Source organism: Larus michahellis, chromosome 5 (assembly GCF_964199755.1).
Source record: "Larus michahellis chromosome 5, bLarMic1.1, whole genome shotgun sequence".
NCBI classification, from domain to species: domain Eukaryota; kingdom Metazoa; phylum Chordata; class Aves; order Charadriiformes; family Laridae; genus Larus; species Larus michahellis.
In genome coordinates this window covers 31,765,312-31,787,174 of record NC_133900.1, presented here as the reverse complement: position 1 = coordinate 31,787,174, position 21,863 = coordinate 31,765,312, and the positions used below count along the sequence as shown (strand labels likewise).

General features: G+C 40.4%; 1 protein-coding gene across 4 annotated transcripts in view; it reads right to left on the bottom strand.

The window, feature by feature from the left end:
• The window catches only part of MANBA (mannosidase beta), a 58,546-nt gene extending 50,951 nt beyond the window's left edge, over positions 1 to 7,595 (bottom strand). For 2 of the 4 annotated variants that reach the window (XM_074589455.1, XM_074589454.1), the window contains exon 1: positions 7,055 to 7,595. The gene's annotated coding sequence lies outside the window, so the exon portion shown is untranslated. Of the gene's footprint in view, positions 1 to 6,571; positions 6,688 to 7,054 lie in introns of those variants that run through there. The other 2 variants (XM_074589457.1, XM_074589456.1) reach the window with 2 other exon arrangements.
• Positions 7,596 to 21,863: the final 14,268 nt, after the last annotated feature.

The following is a 21,863-nucleotide window of genomic DNA, read 5'->3' as shown; positions in this document are numbered from 1 at the left end:
AATGCAGGAATGTTTCATCAGAGGCAGAAATTACATCATCAGATAGGCTCTTACAGCAGTTTACAAACAGAGCTGCTTCTTTAAATCTCCTCAGAGATACTGCAGATCTTTATTCCTAAAGGGGGTTTCTTCTTCTGTATTAGTCTAAAGCCTTCAAGCTTCAAGAAATGTATTGACTGCTAAAATATGTGTCTTAGAAGGTGCTAATTAGCCCCTTCTGACACTTACGCATACTGTTTCTTCCTCACAGGCATCCAGCTTTTCAGATGGGAAGCTCCTAGTTCTGTGTACCTTTATATAAAACTTAACAGCTTACTGATATCATTGCTTACAGAACTAGTAAACCAGCTTATATATCACACAGAAAAGCTGCTAAATGCTAATACTGGCTCATCATTTTAAGCATGACAAATGTTGCTTGTAAAATCAGTCACGTAGCAATGTTAAAGCAATGCTTTTAAAGCAGTTCTCAAGGTTCAAGAAAAATGTACGACCACAACAAAGTCCTGTAAGAAAGGAAAATTACTTCTCCAATAGACTTGCAAGATTATTGACTTTTTCATTACTAAATGCAACTGTTTTGAGTGCAGGAAGATGTACCAATAGAAGTCAAATTGTTTGGATTTATCTGAAACAGAACTTCATCCCACATTAAATCAGCTCACATTAAAATTAAAGGTTTATTTCAGGCAACTGGATGAAAAAAAAAGACGAATTTTAAACTCTTAAGGGCACTGGGACAATTTGAAAGATGGTAGGAAATAGACTGCACATATATTAAATATACTTCACATTCATTAGCTCAACATGTTCCTGGAAGCAAGTCAGAGAGCCGTGGAGTCAACTACAGCTATTTTTAGATCCCACCAAACATGACAGCCGTGCATTTTCCTGCTCCCTGCAATTTGAAGAAAAACTCTGAACTGCTCAAGCTCCCTCCCTGTTTGTTCTCTGCTCCCAACTTCAATGCTGTAAGCAAGCAGCAAATCACCTGCTAAGATGAGGTAAAAAGCCCTGCTACAGAGCATCAAAAGGAAGCATTTTCCAGTTTGGATAACAGGACATCAGCAGGACTTCAAAAACACTGGCAGCACTAAACTGAAGGCCCTGCCAAGCGGCTAGATGGAAACTCCTCCTTGCAATGATTTTAAGGGGATATTGAAAAGCTACAGTCATACAAGCTAAGAGCTTCTCCTGTTAAGCAGGAAATGGATGAGACATGAACACATCAGAAGTGAGGCTCAAAGCCCAAATGAGTTGTGCCAGGCACACTGGCCTCATGAAGGGCCAGCCTCAGGCCCCCACACAACCTGGTGTCCAGGGGAGCATGGCACAAACACCTGAATGACACTAGACAGAGTCAGCTAGATCCAGGTGGAAGATCAGCATATAATAATGCTTATAAATATCTAAAGGGCAGGTATCAAAAGGATGGGGACAGGCTCTTCTCAGTGGTGCCCCATGACAGGACAAGGGGTAACGGGCACAAGCTGGAACACAGGGATTCCACCTCAACATGAGGAACATCTCAACATCAACAGGACGGCCAGAGAGGCTGCGGAGTCTCCTTCTCTGGAGATATTAAAAACCTGCCTGGACGCATTCCTGTCCAACCTGCTCTAGGTGAGCCTGCTTTGGTAGGGGGGGTTGGACTAGATGGTCTCCAAAGGTCCCTTCCAACCCCTACCATTCTGTGATTCTGTGATAATAAAATGTAACAAAGGGAACAAAAACCTTCACCTTATCCTACTTTTGTTATGATCTAATTTGAAACTGCCTTGCATGCTCTTCTCTCTCAAATCAGCTCTCCTGATATTTTATAATGTATGCTGTGAGAAAATCCTGCTGATGTAACAGATTACCAAAATAAAACTTGCAAGTGATGTTTCATGATTTACAGTTTAATGATTATACTGTTGCCAACTTCAGGCTGGAAGCTAAATAGTTAAGATACTTACCTATATCCACGCACTTCTTGATATCTCAAGCGAGATAGCAATCAGGACATTTATACAATTTTCAGCAAGCCCAGTTTCACAATATTTAAAGCTTGAAGTCAAGCTGAACTAACAGTAGTGATAAATGGATCATATTCTTGGAACATGAGTTCTGGAAGTTCATCCTAAAGTAATTCATTTTCAGTAGTTACTCTAACAAAGCAGTAAACTGAATGTCACCTTATGCTCAAGATGTTTGATACATGAAGCCAAATACTACTAAAGAGTTAATTAACGAGATATTAATACTCATCGCTTAATATTCTTTGAATACTCTGCTGTATTTAACAGGCTACTATAACTTTTATCTATTTTAACTTCACAAGCTTTCAAAATATAAACCTGAGTGCAATTTAATATTTATCCTAAGTTTCACTAAGGCTTTTGAATGCTTCCACATATGTTCGCACAACTCAGCAGAGCACATATGTTTTAACAGAAAATAATATATTTATATTAATCAACTATTTCATCAATGAATGCCACTTAACGTGTTAGAACCATACAATACCCAATGCAATTGTTACCTGGCTTGCCCTCAAAAATCTAAGTTATGATGAAGCATCAGAAAAAATGCAACAGCATATTTTATACAAATGCAGAACAAGCTACAAAAAATACACACTACTTTACAGAACTGCAGAAATCTTACTTGAGATACATAAGTTTCTGTCTCTTCTAATATGTTTTAATATCCAGGTATGACCAAGACCACTGTAACCTTCTGTGTCAAGTGCATGTCCTTGTTGTATAATGGGGAAGAAACTGCAGTGTTATCCAGCCCTTATATTAGCATCACAGTTGCAGACCCCCCATAATAGTTCTTTACAGATCAAAGTGACAGCTAATAAGAAAAAACAGCCTTTCTGCGTGAAAGCAAACGGCTGGCAGACAAGAAAATCCAGCTACAATAGCCATATTCATCAGAACCGAAATTTTATAGGAATCACCTACCAGCAGAAATGGCATCATGCAGTACTTGGACAGTACATGCTAAAGACGACTGTTTCTAGCACAAAGATTTAATGCACAAGTTACCTGCTGACACATATTGCTTATCAGAACTGTGCCTGAAAGAAAATACTATGCTGACAGTAGTTAAAAACTAAATCTTCAGACAAAATGGTTTCTGTAAATCTTTTTCCAAAGAGGTAGGGTTAGCAATAGATTTGGTGCAAGTTTGTAAAATGTCTGCACTTATGCCCAAACTTTGCGCTAACTTTATTCAAGTGGCTATTACCCTTGTTTATGTGCATTTCTCATGCCTTTTCTAAATTTTAGATGTAAATAGTAGTAAGAGCTACAGAGTCCTAATGAAATGTTATTAAAACAACACAACTGAACACATACTCTGATGCTACTTCTGGCCCTTAGAGCTTTTATCACAGTTAATCCAGCGCTTGAACTACGTTGGTTGAACACGGAAGAAAATGATACTTCAATAGGAAACTCAAAAGTATCTTTCCCAAGAGCATTTTCTAAGATACGTGCATTTGGTGCACTCAGAAAAATGTGTTCATCCAATGTATATTTTATACGCCAAAGAGTAAAGACATCTCTAGAACGAATGCTAAGAGGATCCAGAAAGATGCGTAATGAACCCTTAGTGTCAGGAGATGTCTTTCACTTCAAATGTACAGCCCACACAGCAGATTAAAGTAAGGCTACAGACATGTAATCAGCTAGCGCATTCCTGGGCAAAAACAGTTTGTGCATTGACCCAAATTTGAAATGAACCACACACTGATAAATAAGTTGCTTGCAGCCTGCTTTTGCAACCTAAGCCACATTTTGCAGGTTTAATATCTGTCAGCTCATTCTTGCTGCCCTCCTTCCCCTTATTTGTGAGAGGCCCACTAGGCTAGATTGTTGGAGTAGGCCCTCCCAGATTTTGGTTTAAATTTCTGGTTTGGGTGCTAACCCATGAAAAACCCCCAAAGATACAGAAGCAAAGGATGTAGTGCTATTTGCCGTTTGCAAATCACACAGAAAAATGGTGCATAGAATTCACTAGGTTGCTGAACATATGGGTCTTGCTATCCAGAATAATTTAGTTCCCACTATCTTTGTTCTCCTATTTCCTGGTATGGCTTTTCAGACCAATCTTCACTTTTGATTACAAGCCATAAGCTTTTGGATTGCTGGTCTAGTGACATTTTCAGTAGGACGAATAAAAATCCTACACTCCACAGCAAAGAGCAAAAGGAGCAAATGAAAAAAAATACTCAAGACCAATGCTTTTGTATTTAGGCAACTATAATAGAACTCCTAACTCTACACTTGATACAACCCCAAAAAGGGACAATTTCCAGAGAAAAATGAGTGCTGAAGAAACGGAGCAACCAGTGCTCTATGCCTCTAAAATTCAGGCTGTGTGCATGCTTCTGTATAAATAGGGATATAGGAATATAATTTTAATCATCTGCATTTGAAAAGATTTGGTCATAAGCATTTTCACCACAATGAGGAAACCTCAGGACAAACAGCTAAGCCACACTTTGTAGCATGAAGCCCTGCACTGCAATAATGAATTACGTCACTGACTCCCTCCACACAACCCAGGTTTTCCGCTTTGCTACAACTATGGTGGCATGGATTGATAACATTTAACACTATCTGTGATAGATTTGAAATCTTCTAAGGCTGCTCACATATTTTTGTATGCTCTCCATTTTATCTATCTTTTTAATAAAAAATATTATTTTAAGGCAATTTATTTATCCTGGTGCAAATACTTGTGCGAACGCTTCTTTCTGTAAACTGGGCTTTGCTGAACTGAGTAAGAATGGGTTTAAATTGACCTTAAGTTACCTGTACACACCTATACATAGAAACAAGTTAGCTCATTCTGAGCTTGGAACTAGCCAGACAAGGGCTGAGTCCAGTCCAGAGGACAAGCAACCACACTACTGAGGTATTTCAGTTAACTTCGCTCCTTGGCAGAGTGTACTAATTCTAACACCACCAATTTAGCAACAGTTTCCAGGTCATGGCGGGTTCACACCCGGCCATATCAGCATGTGTTGGGAGCAAGTTCATACTTGTATTCACACAAACGCGTTCCAAGTGTCCACAACCAACCATCATCGATTTAATTAGCTAAGCACCCATCTACCTATTAGTAAGACCCATGCTGCTGGCCAGCAGACTAACAAGCTTTCGCGCCTCCGTGCAGGCTTGGGATTCTGCCCAGGCACATGAGAGTTCATGATCGCAGCCTCATTTCCAAGTATCACACTGCTGCTTAAGATGACTAAAACTGCCAGTCAGTTTACAGCAATGCAGCTAAATTAGCAATCACATTTTCTCACTTTGTAAGAGTACTTAATGTGAGTAGTTAAATGTGAGTCTCTCGCTACGTCATTATCTTGAGTGAGTCAGTGCATTGGTCACAGTTTCTCCTGAATGATTATTCACACTTCTTACAGCAACATCTCCCAGCACAGCCGAACATCTGAGACGTTCAGTGTATGTTAGGCACTTTTGCATGGGAGAAATTGGCACAGTTCTCTTCACTGATCCTCCATATACAGTCTACCTGCCCACTGCACTTTTTAAAACTTCAGAATAGCCATTTTAAAACCTTAATTGTGTATGTTCAAAATGTCACGTGACTTAGCACACAGATGTTGAAACAACAGACCACCATGGCCCAGCTTATCGCTTCTTAGTGTATTTACTTTTCCAATGCTGACTATTTCTTTTATCTGCCAATGGCACTCTTTGGAATCTATTATTAGTACTGGGATTCCCAACCTACGCCAACACAGAAAAATGCTAAAATTATCCTGCCTGAAGTGGAGTCACTTTCTCCTTATACCTCTCTAACTTTAGTCAGAGCAGAGCAGGATAATAATCTGAAGAATAAAAATTAAAGAATAGAAAGTACAAAATGCATGCATCCAGAATGTGCTTTTTAAATAAATGCTACACAAATGCAACATCGGGCCCACAAGAAATACCATATATAGATTTATCTGATATATATCAGTAGTTCACGTTTTCTAGTACAGAAGTGTAGTTATCAGTCTTATAGTCAATTTTGTTAATTTCACTATGTTTTATTTCTTTTCCTTGTTCCAGGTACACATTTCACATTCCACAGATTTCCTTTTAAAAATCACCTTATTTTAACAATGACGCAGTTACTGCCATGTTTCTTGTCAGGTCTAAGTGACAAGCAGCTTTGGCTGGTATCAGTGTACTTGGTACCAACCTACAGCTGCAGTTTTGATCATTTGTCCCAGAAAGTGGTCACTATGTTTTCATAGATCTAAAACCCAAAAGCGGCAATAGTAAACAGAAGCAGCAAAGCTTCTTAAAACCGTTAAGGCAGGAACTAGTCTTTTAAATGTAACAGTTTTATACTCATGTTTCAGAATATACTTCCCTTAGGCAGCAGGGGAGTATACAATCTCCACTGTTCTGGTGTGCTCTGCAAGTGTTAAAAGGGATTTTTAATGGACTGAAGTGCCTGAAATCCCTAGACTTCACGCATCAACAAGTCAAACTTCAATGGAGTGGGTTTAACTTTTCACTCTTTTGAGGTAATACTGTAGGTAAACACGACTTACATGCTATGATGATATTGTAGGTATCTGGTGTCAGCACCTTGGTTTCGTGTCACAGAATCTCACACACCGCAGAGCACGGGCTTGCATTTGTACCCCTGGCCATATTTGGGACCGCTCTGCCCTGAGGATATCGCAGCCGCCAAACCCTTAGCCACTGGAGGGGCTAAGGAAACCAAGCCTGGCTGCTGCACCAGCAACGCTAGCAAAACCTGCAGCGGTTGAGGCAGCTCCCGGGACATTAACAGTGTTTTGCAGGGGCGAGGGGGTTGCCTCTAACCATGATTTCGGAGATTTCACACGGGGGGGGCTGTTATTTCTCCTTTGCGGCAGGCTGCCCACTTCGGGGCGGCATGGCGGCTGCCAGGCTTCTCCTCGGGCGCCACCAGACCGCAGCCTGGCTCGGACCCCGGGCGCAGCCGGACATGGCCCCACCGAGGGCGAGTGGGGGCCGGGCGAGGTGTGAGGCGCGGCAGCCTACCGTACCTGGATGACGCCCTGGCGGTGCAGGGCGGTGTGGACGCAGCCCGGCACCTCCCCTCGGAGCACCACCGAGCCGTTCCCGTTGCCCAGCCGCCAGCTCCCCCGCAGGCTGTGCACCTCCGGGCCGCCCGCGGCCGAGGCGCTGACCCGGCCCGCAGCCGCCACCAGTAGGAACAGCAGCGGGGCGGCTCGGCGTATGGCGACGCCCGCCCGCCCCCCAGACAACCGACATGGCCGCCGGCATGGGAGAGCGGGCGGCCCGGCGGCCCCGCGTCGCTGCCGCCTCACCGCCACGGCCCGCGGAGACGCCGCTGCGGGACTACGGACGGAGAGACAGACAGGGGTGGGGGACTGGTCCCTGCAGCCACGTCCTCGGAGGGCTGGGGCGGCGCTTCGGGCCGTTAGCGGCCATTGGGGGTGGGGGCGGGGCGGGAGCGCGCCTCCTCCCGCCGGCCGTTAACGGCTGCTCGGGGCCGGCGGGCTGCTCAACCGCCGCGCTTTAGGAGGGGAAGGGAAGATGGCGCTGCTGAGGACGAGCCGGTGCGGCTCCTGAGAGGATTTCCAGTCAGCTGGGGAGGGGTTTTCCCCCGCCTCGGGCGTCCCTGACAGCAAGCGAGGGGCCGCCCCCGCTTTGCCGCCCTCTCTCCGAGCAAAGCAGCGATGGGCGCTTGCACCACACACCCCCGTCCGAGCGACTTTTCAAGCAAGGCGGCACAACCTGAGGAGAAACAGGCTTACGGAGCAGGGCATACACGTTACCAGCAAAAGAAAGAAAGAGAAAAAAAAAAAAAGCGTGTTTTTTTTGCTCTAAGAAGAGGCACAGTGGAACATGGATAATAGGAGCAGTGTAAGGTTACAAATCTTTCAGATGTAGGGCATTTACTTCGAGCTCTAGAAAACTGCAGTGAAGTGGGAGGAATGAGGAAGAGCTGTGACAACACTGCAACAGGTAACTTTCAGTATCGGCGCCCTCAAGTCATGATTTTACATGGCCTCAAACTTCCACCGCCTTTTTCCCATAAAATTAGAGGTGTGTAAAACCAGAACAGATGTCATGAACATCTCATTAAAAAAGTACTCTGGTTTCTTATAAAGCAGTGCTAGCACTGTTGCTGTGGGTTTTGTTTGTAAAAATTGAGTATGGTCATCTGTAAAGGAGCAGAAGGGTCAGCTCCAAGGAAACAACCTGAAGTATGGTTTCTAAATCACACTGTAGCTTTCCTGCATGCCTTTGCTCGCTTAATCCCTTCATGCACAGCCCTAAAGCAGGAATTAAATGGCCCAGTGGAAGGAGCAAAAGGCAACCAGTGGCCTGAGCTATTCTTGGGGTAGCCAGCCGCCCTGCTTCATGCTCTGCTTCCGCTGAACCCTGGTGCAGAGAGGCCTAGACCACCTCTACCACTTGCAGATGTTTCACACCACAGCATGGTAGCAACTTCATCTAGCTGTTCCTCCAGCTGAAGCTGTACAAAAGGTGGAAAACAGCTGTGCAATCTACTGCATCTTATTTCACAGTGTAAGTGCTCAGACTTCAAAGACTCTCGCAGTTGTAAGAGTGACTAGCCCATGTACCTTGTGAGGGTTGTGACAGCACAAAACAGAAGAGTATCCAAGAACTTTCAAGTCTAGATGCCTTGTATGCCTGCTCAGCTGTGAGCAGATTAGAAAGCAGTTGGTTTGCTTTTCTTCAAATACAAGTGATGCTATTCCCTCACACAGCTCAACCTGAAATTGAAAATGCTAATTTCAGCAGCTACTCTGTGACCTTAGATGATGGTTCGTAGCATTTTGGGGTGGGTTTTGGCTTTTGTGTTGGGGGGAAGGGTGGTGTTGCTTATTCTTAAAGAATAGTTGACTAAGTGAACGTTCTGTTTGGATTTGTGTCATTTTTACTTCATTTATGAAGCAGGTGAAAATCTTGGTCTGTCTCAGAATATGCTTAAGTGAGAAGGTGAAATATGCTTTAAAACCAGAAAATCTTGCAAAGTCCTTTAAAGAAGTAATGCTAGCAGTAGTGTTACTATATAATTTTTTTTCTCTTAACAGAAGAGTCAGGTCACTGTGCATACAAAGAAAGCAAACTACTAACTGCATGTAGGTCCGTACGCATGATTCTGTATAGAAATGCAACCAACCAATAGCATTCAAAGAAGCCCCAATTAACTGCAGAACTTTATTCAGTTTTTCCATTTCTGTCCTTATGTTTTCTTATTGTCTGTAATTATAGACTGTAAAATTAGAGGAGGAAAGAATACATAAAGCACCTTGGGATGCTAAAGAGTTAATTACTTTAACAGCATAAATACAATTCATACACCAAATCATCTAAGAATAGAGTGTGACTGACACAAAAACATGCTGCTGCTCCTGGTATGCAGCATAGAGTGCAAGAGTGAACTGCAGACAAGAAAAAGGACACCAGAGTTTTGTTTTAGCCTCTTGCTTTCACACACCTAATTCAACACACTATAAGAATCCACCTTAGATGTATCTTTAGAAGATTATTGAACATGGTCAACATGCCTTTATATTTTTGATCCAAATCCTTCTGAGCTGACAACCCTTCATTTCAATACAACATAAAAATCCCAGTCCTTCCATTCATCTACCATTTAAAGAAAAACTACACAATATAACCACAGGTGATTTTTTCACCTGTGAGAGCAGAGGGGGGCACAGTTCTGAGAAATACTGGTCCAAGGGCAGAAACAGCAGCTGATCTTCTTTTTGTCACTCTGAAAAAAATCTCTGCTACCAACTTCAAAAAGGGATGGCTGGGACCCATACTGTTTGGCAGCAAAAGTCATGCAGAAATTTAGCTGTTGGAACAGTTACTGTGTGTGTATTTTTAAGACTGAACAACCCACATTCAATATATTGACTAACTGAAATGCAAATCCCATTTCAGTTCAACTCCCAGACATCTTTTAGTGAGATTGGCAGAAAAGACTATCATCGTTGAAGACTGAGTTACCCCAACTGGCTTTGCATGTTGTAGAATTCAGTCAAAATTAGTATCTTCTCACCTTTACAAGTTCAGACTGTAAAATCATTACACATTAATAATAGGAAGCCTTGTTCTGTTTCTGCCCTCATTTGTCAATGAGTAATGCTTTCAATGAGGACAATCAAACAATTCAGTGTATTTTCCTTAAATTCACTCATACAACACTAAAAGCATTTAACATTGTAGTGCTACTTGAGAGATCTTGTAGGATATTATTTCTCAAGAAGCAGATTTACAGAGAATTAAGTTTTAATGCTACCAAAGAAATACTGCAAGCTGGCTTTTTTTAATAAATCTTTTTCAGCAAGTCACATGATAGCTTCCCAGTAAGAAGGAAACTGCATTTCAAGATGTTTACTGTACTTCCGTGTTTTCTTTGCCTTTTATTCTCTCAGCTGAAGACTGACTGGAGCAACACACACACACCAACCTAAAAACAATGCTGTAATTAAGTATTCTGAGAACATGCTGTTTCCTTGTTCGAGGCTTATAATTAAGTTAAATCATGTCTCATTTTCATGTCCCAGTTTTAGGGTTTGTTTTTTGTTTGAGAGTATTTTTAAATAAATGATATTTTACCGTTTAAAGATACTAAAGTCTTAAAGGCTATGGTTTTATCTTTTAAAATCTTAAGACGCAAAGCAAGATCTTTTGTGTAGCTTTCTTTTGCTGTGTACCACATTTAATTTCTGTAATACCACAAATTTAGGAGTTTACTACAATTCTTACTTTATAATACTTGATAAAGAATATCCATTTGCAGTAAGACAAAAAAGCTGAAGGCAAAACCATGCCTTTGGCTCTATTAGAACAAATTCAGAGTAGTTCCATTGAAGCTGCCCAAATTCTGCTGTGTTAATCCAGAAGTCTTTTGTTTCCAATTGCTTCACAATCTCTATCATCGCGACAGGCTGCTGCTGTTTTCTCTTTCAAATTCATGCTCAATAAGTTCATGCAAAGGTTTTAAGCAAACAGGTTCTCACAGATTTGGCTGCAGTACTTTAAGATATTACTGCCCCCACCTGTCCACCCTGTACCATTCTTCTGCTGAAGGTTACCACCTCTGAAGCAAAACAGGACTCGTGTTCACACCAGTCCATATTGGGGCTTGCTCTCTCTTTTGGTAACTGTACACCCCTGTAGATACCACCACCACAGACCATTTATCAAAGACACAAAACAACTAAAGAATCGCCTGCTTTTGGGAGTTTTGCATAGATGCAGTGGTATCGATGCAGACATGTTGGATAAACACTGGTGTAAAACTGGACTAGGGTTTGCATGACTGCAGATACCTTCAGACAGTACAGCACATCTGTATGAAAGCCCCACAGCTCCTCAACATAATGCCTGTCTTCTGTTTCATGTCCACCTCTGCAAAACATAGAACTGCTGTGCAAAATAGTTACCCTCTGGGCTGGTGTAAAGGCAATATGGTGCAGGGAGCCCTCCAGCTATGGATTTGTAAAGGACAGACAGAAAGAACACATTTCAGGCATTATTTTATAATCTTGAATTCCATCCAAAAAGGATGTCAGAAATAAAATGAGGAAATAAATTAACATTGCTTTTAGATGAGGACGCTATTAATACATCACTAGAAGAGAACGTTGTACTAGGTTATCATGAGCAAAATACAAAATGACAATATAAGTGGTAGGCCTAAAGTTTCTTTCATAATTTTTGTAAAGTCTGTAGGTCATTGCAAGGGGATTTCCTTAGCAAACAAAAATCACTCAACACTAACAATCATGAGTAATTAAAAATAAGTATGTGGAAGGGAAGCTACTGCTCCAGGCAAATGCTATACGGAGGGGAAAGGGCAAAAAATAGGTAATAATAATTTTTAAATTGCATAAGCAGAAAGGCAGGTGATACCTTGAGCATACTCTTAAACTTCATCAGGTATGCCAGGGCAAAAGCCTGTATTTATACCTCTATGTAACAGCTTGTTTTGAGATGGGCTCAAACCACAGGATTTAAGGTTTCAGGTCACCACCTTGCATAGCACAGACACAAAAAGCCTGAAGATGTTAAAAGCCAGCATGACCAGATTTCTAAAGGTAAGTTCTTTAGAAGATGAATTCCCATAGCTTTTATTCTCTTCAATTTATAAACAATTTTGAAACAAAACTAGTCTATTTATAAGATTATGTAACACTGACCATTGTCATTTACCCTTTGTCTCCTGAGCAAAGTCACTCTCTTAAGACTAGGTATGGTGCTGTCCAAGCTCCCTGTGAAGTCTGATTAAAACTTATCTAGAATCAGAACTGATTCTCTGGCACTTACAGGAAACCAGTAATGCATATGGAGACATTACAAAACAGCTTGCTTAGCCGTTCTTAAAGGTCTAAAACTAGACAGTCACCTGTGACCACAATACAATGTATGATTCGTCCCTAAACACCTAAAATTAAATCCTTCAAAATGTGGGTATCGCAGGTAACAAACTGCTTCTCCCATGACAGAGGTTTGAGAGGCATTGCTGAGTCTTACTGCATACTTCTCTTGGTGTTTTGCCAGCTGAGTGCAGGACATACCAAAGAGATTATGCTAAATATGAAACATATACCCAGCCTAGTGTTTTAATTAATGTTTTCTGTGCAGGTGAGTATTATGAGAATGTCAACAAAAATTTATAGCTGATAAATTGGATGAGTAAACTTGAATGGATTTGGAGTTGCCAAAATAGCTGGGAGCTGCATTTCTTCTTCTAGCTCAGTCACTCCAGACAAACTACTGGGGCAAGTCAGGACCTCCATTTCTCAGACTTTTAGTGGGGGTGATGCACCTGGCTTCAGCACTAGGACAAACTCTGTCCATTCATTTCCTGCAAAAGTGACCCTGATGCAAGCACCAGGGAATATTCAGAATAACTTTACTGAAAACGGTGGGTACTCAAGAGACACTTTTTTCCCTGCTCCTGAAAGATTAATGATTATTGCAGAACCTACAAGAATTGCCAGAATTCTTAATCAATGAAGCCCCCACTGAATTGACTCAAGGCCCACCTATGCAACAGCATAAGCCAAGACCCTGCCTACATACGAAAAAAAAAATCATCACTTGTCTAAATGATTCCAGTGCAAACCCTTTATGTAATGGAACTGTATCTTCATGCTACAGTCCAGGATGCTACAAGCAACATTGCTCACTGCACTGGTACAAATGTCCGAGAACTAAGAGTTACAGAAACTGACTCATGCACATTCATCAAGCAGACATACTTTAATATGGGCTCTATTTTTTGTTTTTCCAAGTGAGTTAGTACATAAACAGCATTAAAAATACTACTTTATACATACCCATCTGTAAAAATAAAGCATTACACATTTGATTCTCATTGTAACAAAAAGGAAAGACTACTGCAGCAAATAAAGAAAATAAAGAGTACTAGAAGGATCACAGAATATCTCAAGTTGGAAGGGACCCATAAGGATCATCAAGTCCAACTACATGCTCCTTGCAGGACTACCCAAAACTAAACCATATGACTAAATGTGTTGTCCAGACACTCCTTGAACTCGAACTTGAACTTGACAGGCTTGGTGCCGTGACCACTTCCCTGGGGAGCCTGTTCCAGTGACCAACCACCCTCTTAGTGAAGAGCCTTTTCCTAACGTCCAATCTGAACTTCCTCTGACGCAGCTTCATTCCATTTCCTCGTCTCCTGTCATACTCTCGTACTGCCTGATTACAAATTTCTTGTTTTGGTATTAGTCAAAATTTTAGTATTTGGATACTTGCACTGGAAGCAGGGAAGGCAGGCAGTAGTTTTATGGCTAGAAACATAGTAAAGAGCCTTAGGAATGTGAAAAGAAGCTTGTCTCTTCAGCTCAGTCCTTGATGAAAGGGCCCCAACCTCTTCAGGGAGCAGCTATGTTAAGATACTACTCCCATTCACTTTGTTTACAGTTAAATTCTCAGCCCAGTGGATCCAAATAATCTGGTGCTCAAATTATTGCCTGTATCTTTGATAGCTGCTACAAGTGTCAGAGTTCCATGGAAGAGCTCTGTATTCTCACCACTAGGGCTACAGATAGGCAGAGGCAAATGGCAGCCTATAAGAACGGATCTGAAAAACACAAGAGATCACTGCCTGGAATCCTGTAAGATTGTTTCAGCAAGTGCAAAGTTCATCAGCTTGTCTAAATTGGTATAGATCTTCTGCAAGGAGAGAAGCTATACTATAACTTAAATTAACACTTTGTATGTAAATATTCAGCATGTATTTTGATGTCTATGGAGTATTTCATAAAGTGCCACAATATTCTGAAGGTATTTAAAGTTTTAATTAGTGAGTTAAAAAGTGAACAGCCATCTAAGTTTTTGGCTTTTTTGTTTGTTTGTTTGTTTGTTTTTTTACATACTAGCAAAATAAACAGCATTCAGCAAACAATCATTTCCAAAGGTATGGCTCTATGGCTCTCAGTTAAAAGGGCTTTTTCACCACAGAAAGCTGTCATGACTCCAAAAAGTTATTAAGCACTTACAAGGTTTAAGATGCAAAATCATCTTGAAAACTTATCTGTCAATACAAGTTCCATTATGTAGATTCTCTCAGCATTTTTTGAATACAGTTTATCAGCAGTGGTCGCATTGACAAATACAGTTTTAAAGGCCTAGAACTATGCCCTGAGTAATTTCAATCACACTAAAAAGATACTTGAAACTATTTAAAAATAATAATGTAGGCAACTTTGATGATGTAGTTCAATAGTTGACAAACAGCAATTTTTCCTCAATATTCACGTTGGAGTCCTCCATACCTGGTCACAGCCATGAAGGTTTACTTGGAAGGACAGAAGGGTACAACTAAGCTTTCTTCTGCCACCTCCTGCTTTGACAGTTAACAGTGGACAGAGAAAGCCACTGCATGACTAGAAAGAGTCACTCATTGTTTAGTGAGCATCTTGGTGGCAATTTGAACTTGGAGATTTTTCAAGACCTTTTGTTGTGTTCTCTTAATACCAAGGATGCTGATCTGCTGTTTATCCTTCCAGCTTCCCGGCAATGACCCATTATCTTGTAACCACAAACTATGATTACTGCTACTTCCTCCTAACACAACTCTTCTAGAAGAGCTTATCAGTTAGCTGCAGCTGGCGCAGAAGGTACAGCTGGCTGCCCTCTGCACTGTCCACACCCTAAATTATTCATGATGTATGTGTCAGCATATGCTACATGCTCTTTAAAATTCAGGGAGACTAACATTGAGCTCTTCCCCTTCACTCCTTGTCCCCACGTATCTGCATTCTAGATTCCTAACCCTAATACATGGCAGTTGTTTCACCTATACTCATCTAACCTAAGAACTTCATAAAGATCCTGAACCTTTTTATTTTTCTTCAGTATTTTTACAAGCTCTTCTCCCAACGAGAACCACTGCAGCAATTAATACAGTAAAAAGATTATTTTCTAAGTTACTCCTTCCACCTTTTTCATGCTTTGCACCTTAAGAGGCATTACTTGCCCTAGCAATTGCATAAAATACTGCTCTATAATTTAGAAGCACTCAAGAGTCCCCAGGCATTGCCTAGCTAAGTTACACAAAAGAGATTCCCTATCAGATCAGGGAAGGCAGCAGAAAGCAGGGTATCCAGAGGGTAGTTGTACGTGCAAGAAATGGGTAAAAAGAAGTTCCAGTCTCTAAAGGGTGCAGACAAACATTGCCTGGTGGCTGTGGGAAGGAAAACAAGGTTAAGAGGGCTGAATGGTCAACTACAACCAATCTCTGTATTGGGTCTCCTGCCCTGGGAACCAGGTATGTTCTAGCATCAGTTAAACAGCAAATGGCAACTTCTCTCTTCATCTTCCTCCCTTCTCCCCGCTCGCCGCCATAAAGTACAACATAATGCACGTGTGCCCAGTAAGATGCCACATCAACCATGTTAAAAAACAGCTGTTCAAGGAAATAGTTTTACATCCAAAAGTTTCAAGGTAACTAGTCAATGGCACTCCACAAGCCTGTCTTTTCACATTTTTTGTTATGAAAAGTTGGAATATTCTTCTACATCAGTCATATCAGTATCAGAAATAATATTAATGTGAAAAAATATGCTTCAGGGTTACCTGCATTTTAAAGCTTGAGTTTTCTCATATGATTTACAATTAATCCAAACAGAATGTGCTTTTACTTCTCTCCCGAATTATAAATAAAAAGCTGAGGCTATGAAAATCCACATCCTTTGCACTGAAACAGTAATTCTGAGTGTGAAGTGCAGCACATACGAAGGAGCGGAAAAAAGCCTAGCTAAATTAAGTAACAGCCACCTACCTACCTCTGCTCCAATTCAATTGCTTGTGATTGTACGATGATACCTTGAAGTGCAGCTTTCAATGGATTTGGAATGGATTCTCAGGAAACATAAATCATTACATAAACAAGACTTAAGAGATACCCTCATGAAATAAAACTCAAACTGTAAGAACATAAGAAGCTGTTAGTACAGTCAACAACAGAAACAAGGGGTCATGATTCATTTACACAAGAAAGTTCTACCTCTTATGCTGGTTAGAGACACTATCTGCACTAGTCCCATGGCAGCTTGTTATAGCGTTACTACTACATTAAAAAAAAAAAACCGTAATAGTTTGCAAAGTAAGTCTATGCAAAGCCACATTCATTCTCTTGCAGAATCACACAGTGGCTTAATACACACTAATGGCATGCTGCCTTTAAAAGCTTATGTGGTAAGATTTTCTACTCATTATAGCATCACTGAAGCAAGAAAGCCTTCACCAAACATCATGCATCTCACTTGCACCTATTTTAATTGAAATGGCTAATGTATTTCCATATGGTTTGTCCTCTGGCCTTTCAATAAAAATCCCAAACCTCTCAGAGGTCAGTACTGTGGGATCTAATAGAAGTCTCCTGAAACTTTAAGGAATGAAACCCTCACTGGGCTTCACAGTAAGAACTGAAGAAAGAATGGAGTGGAAGAATGTAGGTATACAAAAGCTGAGCAAAACACATGAACAAAAACACCAGTAAAATCCGTACTTCTAAGTTTGTCAAGGCACGTATGTCAATTAGACCAGACAGATATGCTTAAGAGATGCAAGACTTTACGGGACTTTTCACAGACATAGAGACTGAACAACACTCGGTACCAAATACTAAATTCAATTCTCCAGCCAGCACTAATCCAATTTATAAAAGCATGGATCAGTGCCATGTTCCAGAAACTGCCTTGATCTCCACTAAGTTTGTTACCTGAGAACTACTACGGTAACAAACAGTGATACTTTCTTCAATACTCTTCCGAGTTTAGAGACAAAAATCTAGTACCTTATGAAGAGATCTGGACCTCTTACTCCAGTAACATCCCAAACCTTGCAATAAGAAAAAGAATAAAATAATGGTTATATTGAATAGATCCTTCAATTTCTAAGATATCTGTGAATTAATTAACTTTTCTGCATTGACTGTCAGAGCAGGATTAATACCACGGCGAAGAATATGTAAACCTTATTTTAGCAAGGGTATTCTTCACCGAAGAACTAATAACTTCATACTGAACAGTGGTCTTTGCCAGAGCTATCACAAATCTTTACTATTTACCTTCACAAATTTGTGAGGAGGAAGATGTTATAGACTCACACTAAGCTCTGTACACACGGTTGCAAACTGCAGTTCCTCTCTTAGATGCCAAGAGGATCTGAGTTGCATGGTCAGTAAAAAGTTGTGTTCCAGAAATTTCCCTTTAAAAAAAAAAAGACAAAAAATAAGACAGGATTTATGACTATATGAACGTGGTTCCTTTTCAGACTTGCATCAAATACTGTCAGATAGGAAGTGCTGTGGTTTACCTGGCCAGAGGGGAAAAAAATAAGCTTGATTTAAAAACAACATAAGGCTTCTCCTTTCCTCAGCATAAATTAAACTATCACATTCAGTGCCTATCAATATTTTCTAAGACAAGAACATCACCAGTTAAGGCAGCTCTTCAAGAACATAGGAAATAGCTTAATTCATGCATTCTCTCTAATGAATCGTGACATCACATCTGAGTGACTAAACTTGAGTCAAAATTCCCATCCCAGATAAACATGAAGGCATTTCCAAGTTTGGTCTCCACAAACCTAGTATGCCAAAGCAGCTGGAGCAAGCCCAGCCCTCCAGCTACCATTCCTCCCATGGGGACAAAGTAATATCACAGTCTTCTAAGCAACTGATCATACTCGGGACATGTTAAGTCTGCGATGGCACAACATACAGTTAATAGGAAGATTAATGAAGTGGCAAAAGCCACAATTACCTAGATGATTTGCAAAACCTAACATTCTTAAGTACAGAGCTTAAGTACTTCTGCTTGAAGCTCCTGAAGGGGAACGAATATCAACAGCCGTCATTTAAAGACAGCAGCCTACCCTCCCAGAGTCAACCAGGTACAAGCCCAGATCAAAGCTGTTGAAACACACGTTCTGATCAACACTGTATGTCTCCTGACAAAGCTTCCTGCCCTCACAAACTAAAAACCTTAACTGTTTGAAGAAGATACTGAATCTCACAAATATTTCCAACAAACAGACAAAATCCACTATTTCGGGCAAACAGGGATGTTTACCAGACATCCTTAAAAAAATTCTCAATATTCCTTTATGCAGAGATGTCCTATCAAATCCACTGTTCCTTTTCTGGCACCTGTCGCTGTAAAGATTACGCTTGTCACCTCTTCTAACCTAACCGAGACAGACCGCTGCTCTAGAAATAGTTACAGCAGTTACTGCTGCTCACCTGGAAGCTACTTATCTCTTTCCCCCACAACTGATTCACATTAAACAAACCATGTGTCACCTCACTGCAGTACAGAAAAAGCTGACAACTTTGAACTATGCCTGCAGAAGACTGAGTGCTTGCTTCTAAATGACACAGAAGACCAAAGTTACTGCAGCATTAACATGGGAGAACAGCTAAGTCACAATTTATGGGCACTGGCTAAACAATCAGACACCAATTATGAACCGTTCTATACACGCCTCCAAAAGCGCATTGATCTACACTCTGAATTGCTCTTCCTAAGGCTACATCTGAACTGCTATTCTTCAACAGGCTAACCTGGACACCTAAAATCACAATTTATCAGATATCTTATTCCAGATTATTTTGAAGCCAGCTGGTTTCACAGTTTGCATGAATTGACAGCAAGACATTTTCACTTCACAGTAATATGGGCAGCTGCTCTTGACCTTCTGTACCTTCTCTTTACATCATACATTTAACCCAGTTTTGTTTCCTGTGTTACCATGTGTTCTCTGCATTGGTCCTGCACTGTTGGCCATCAAGATAAGAATCCAACAGTTCTCCAGTTTATGCCCATTTTATATTAACGTTGAAGGCACTGACTGGGGTAAAACAGCATACCTTCAATGACATAGAGAACTGAACAGCATAAAGCAAATTATTCCTATGAGTAGCAGTTTTTTGGTTTTCAGCCTTTAAGGAATTAGCGTAGTCTGTGTTTTAGTGAAATAACCTTTACACCTTAAGATCTTTTACTGAACATGGATTATTTATCTCATTCCATTGTTCTAGTGCTAATTTGTTTCATTTAGCTCTAACACAGACAGTCGTCTAAGCCTAGTTTTCATATACAAAACTACACACAAGCCAGGGAAAGAAAGTCAATTTAGATTTTTTTGGACACCTATAAACATAGCAATAAATCTTCAGCTGAACTGCAAATTCTACTATGCTTTTAAGTTTTATTAGAAACTTGCAGACGGAAGATTTCTTCTGAATTGCTAGCCACATCTGATGGACCTATGTTATCTGCTTCAGATGATAACACCTGTAAAAACCTATTTTTTATAACAATAAAGGATTTGAAATAAAATGGCTAGAGAGAACAATCGAGGGGAGGCTGCAGATAAGAACACAATAAAAAAGTTAATTAGGACATTTCTGGCTGTGCACGTTTAAACCATTAAGTTTTCTGTTAATTAATGCTAATTCCTTTTTGCATAACCAATTATCAAATCTAACAGAACTGGTACAGTATGTCTGCGCCCCTAACTAGTGTTACTAACTAGTTGTCTTCCAATCATTTGTCAGACCGTAGTTCCATCCCTCCATAACTATCAGACCTTACTGCTGTGGGTGTGCGTGAAGCCAGACTTCTGTTTCAGAGTTAGCACCTACAATCTTCATACCAAAATTATGCACAGCGCAGCTGAGTAGAATGTTTTTACACACACGTAAAAAAACCCAAAAAACAAGCTCCAGCCTATGCTACAGATCAAGTTTTTCCTGCATCCTGAAAAGACTCAAAAGTGTGCTTAAAATTACTGAGTTTTTCGAGTGAAATTTGAGTAAGCTGACTAGAATCACATTGACCAATTCAAACCCCATTTAAACATAGCATGCAACCTTAAAAAAAAATTATTCCAGAAGCAACACTGAATTTTAAGTTTCTTTCGTTGTTACAAGTTTGTTAAATCTCAGTGCCTTGGCTTGACACTGTTCTCTATAAACACAGCCATTTAAAAAATAAATGAAAAAAAGAAGATATTTTGTTCAATGCAAGACTCAGGATAGAGCTGGCACCTATGTTCTGAAGCTATTATTGTATTTATCATCCTGAAATAAGTCTTTTCACAGAGCTGGACAGAAAAACTCACTTCAGTGTTTTCTAAAACCTTCAGTTTTCACATGAAGTTAAAAAAATGGAAAGTCTTTTTTCCCCTCCACGTGTTTCATAGTAATCAAGATCTATTATGTGCTTTTTAGACATCTGTGGTTTTGGTAGGCAGATTACTAAGAGGTAATCACTAATTCAGCTTTTTGTTTTGGTAAGAGTTCCTAAATTCTTTCATCAATTTACTAGCTCACGTTAACCAGCTCCTCCTTTTGCCCCCCTGCTTGAACAGCAAGCCCAAATACAACTTCCACAGGAAGCCTGCACAAGGCACTACTGAGACTGTCTCAAGGTCAAAACACCTGCCATTTCCCACTACAAAAGATATGATTTTAAGTCTCAGCATGACCTCCAGCATGCATATGTACGTCTACAATTCACCCACCATTCACCAAAATAGATACCTTCTAATTACAGAAAATTATCACAGAAGTACCATTACAGATGTACAAGAGAACTATAGAGTGCTCCAAACAAGATTTCCATCTTCCATATAATATTTTACTATCTTCTCTTTCACTGACCTTCCCTCATCCAAACCTCCTTGAGTTTTATAAAGCCTGGTGCCTTACATCTCACAAGACATCTTCTTAGTTTACCATGTAAGTGATTTTAGTGGGTAAGAGTCCAAGACAAAGTAATAAGCATCAAATTAACACAATTACCACAGAGGTGAGCGCAACACGTTCGCAAGCTTGGAAATATAAATTTTTACCTCAGATGTAATGCTACTGGCAGCTGCATTTTAAGTATTTCCACTTTCCAGCAAAATGGTGTAAGCAAAAAATCTTTGGTTAGCAAAGCAGAAATACTGCACGAACTGCAACTTCATTAACAAATTTCAGAATGTCATTTCATGAGGCATGCGCTGTTGAAGAAAGCCCAGGTTTCTAAATTTCAAGCCAACTAGACTTTAAAATAAGTTCACTTTCATAGATTAGAACCAGAACAAACCATGTCCAAACTACATACTCAAATTTTTATAAAAATTAAGGTTTAACATTTATTTTACATCTAGCTTTCCACATCCATGTGGGGACAAGGAATCAGAATGTACATAACTATAAGCAGTGCAAAAGTGGTGCCAGTGCGAAGTCACAGATGCACAATAAACTGATGGTACAAGACTAGAGAAAATGAAGCTATGGATGTTAAGAAT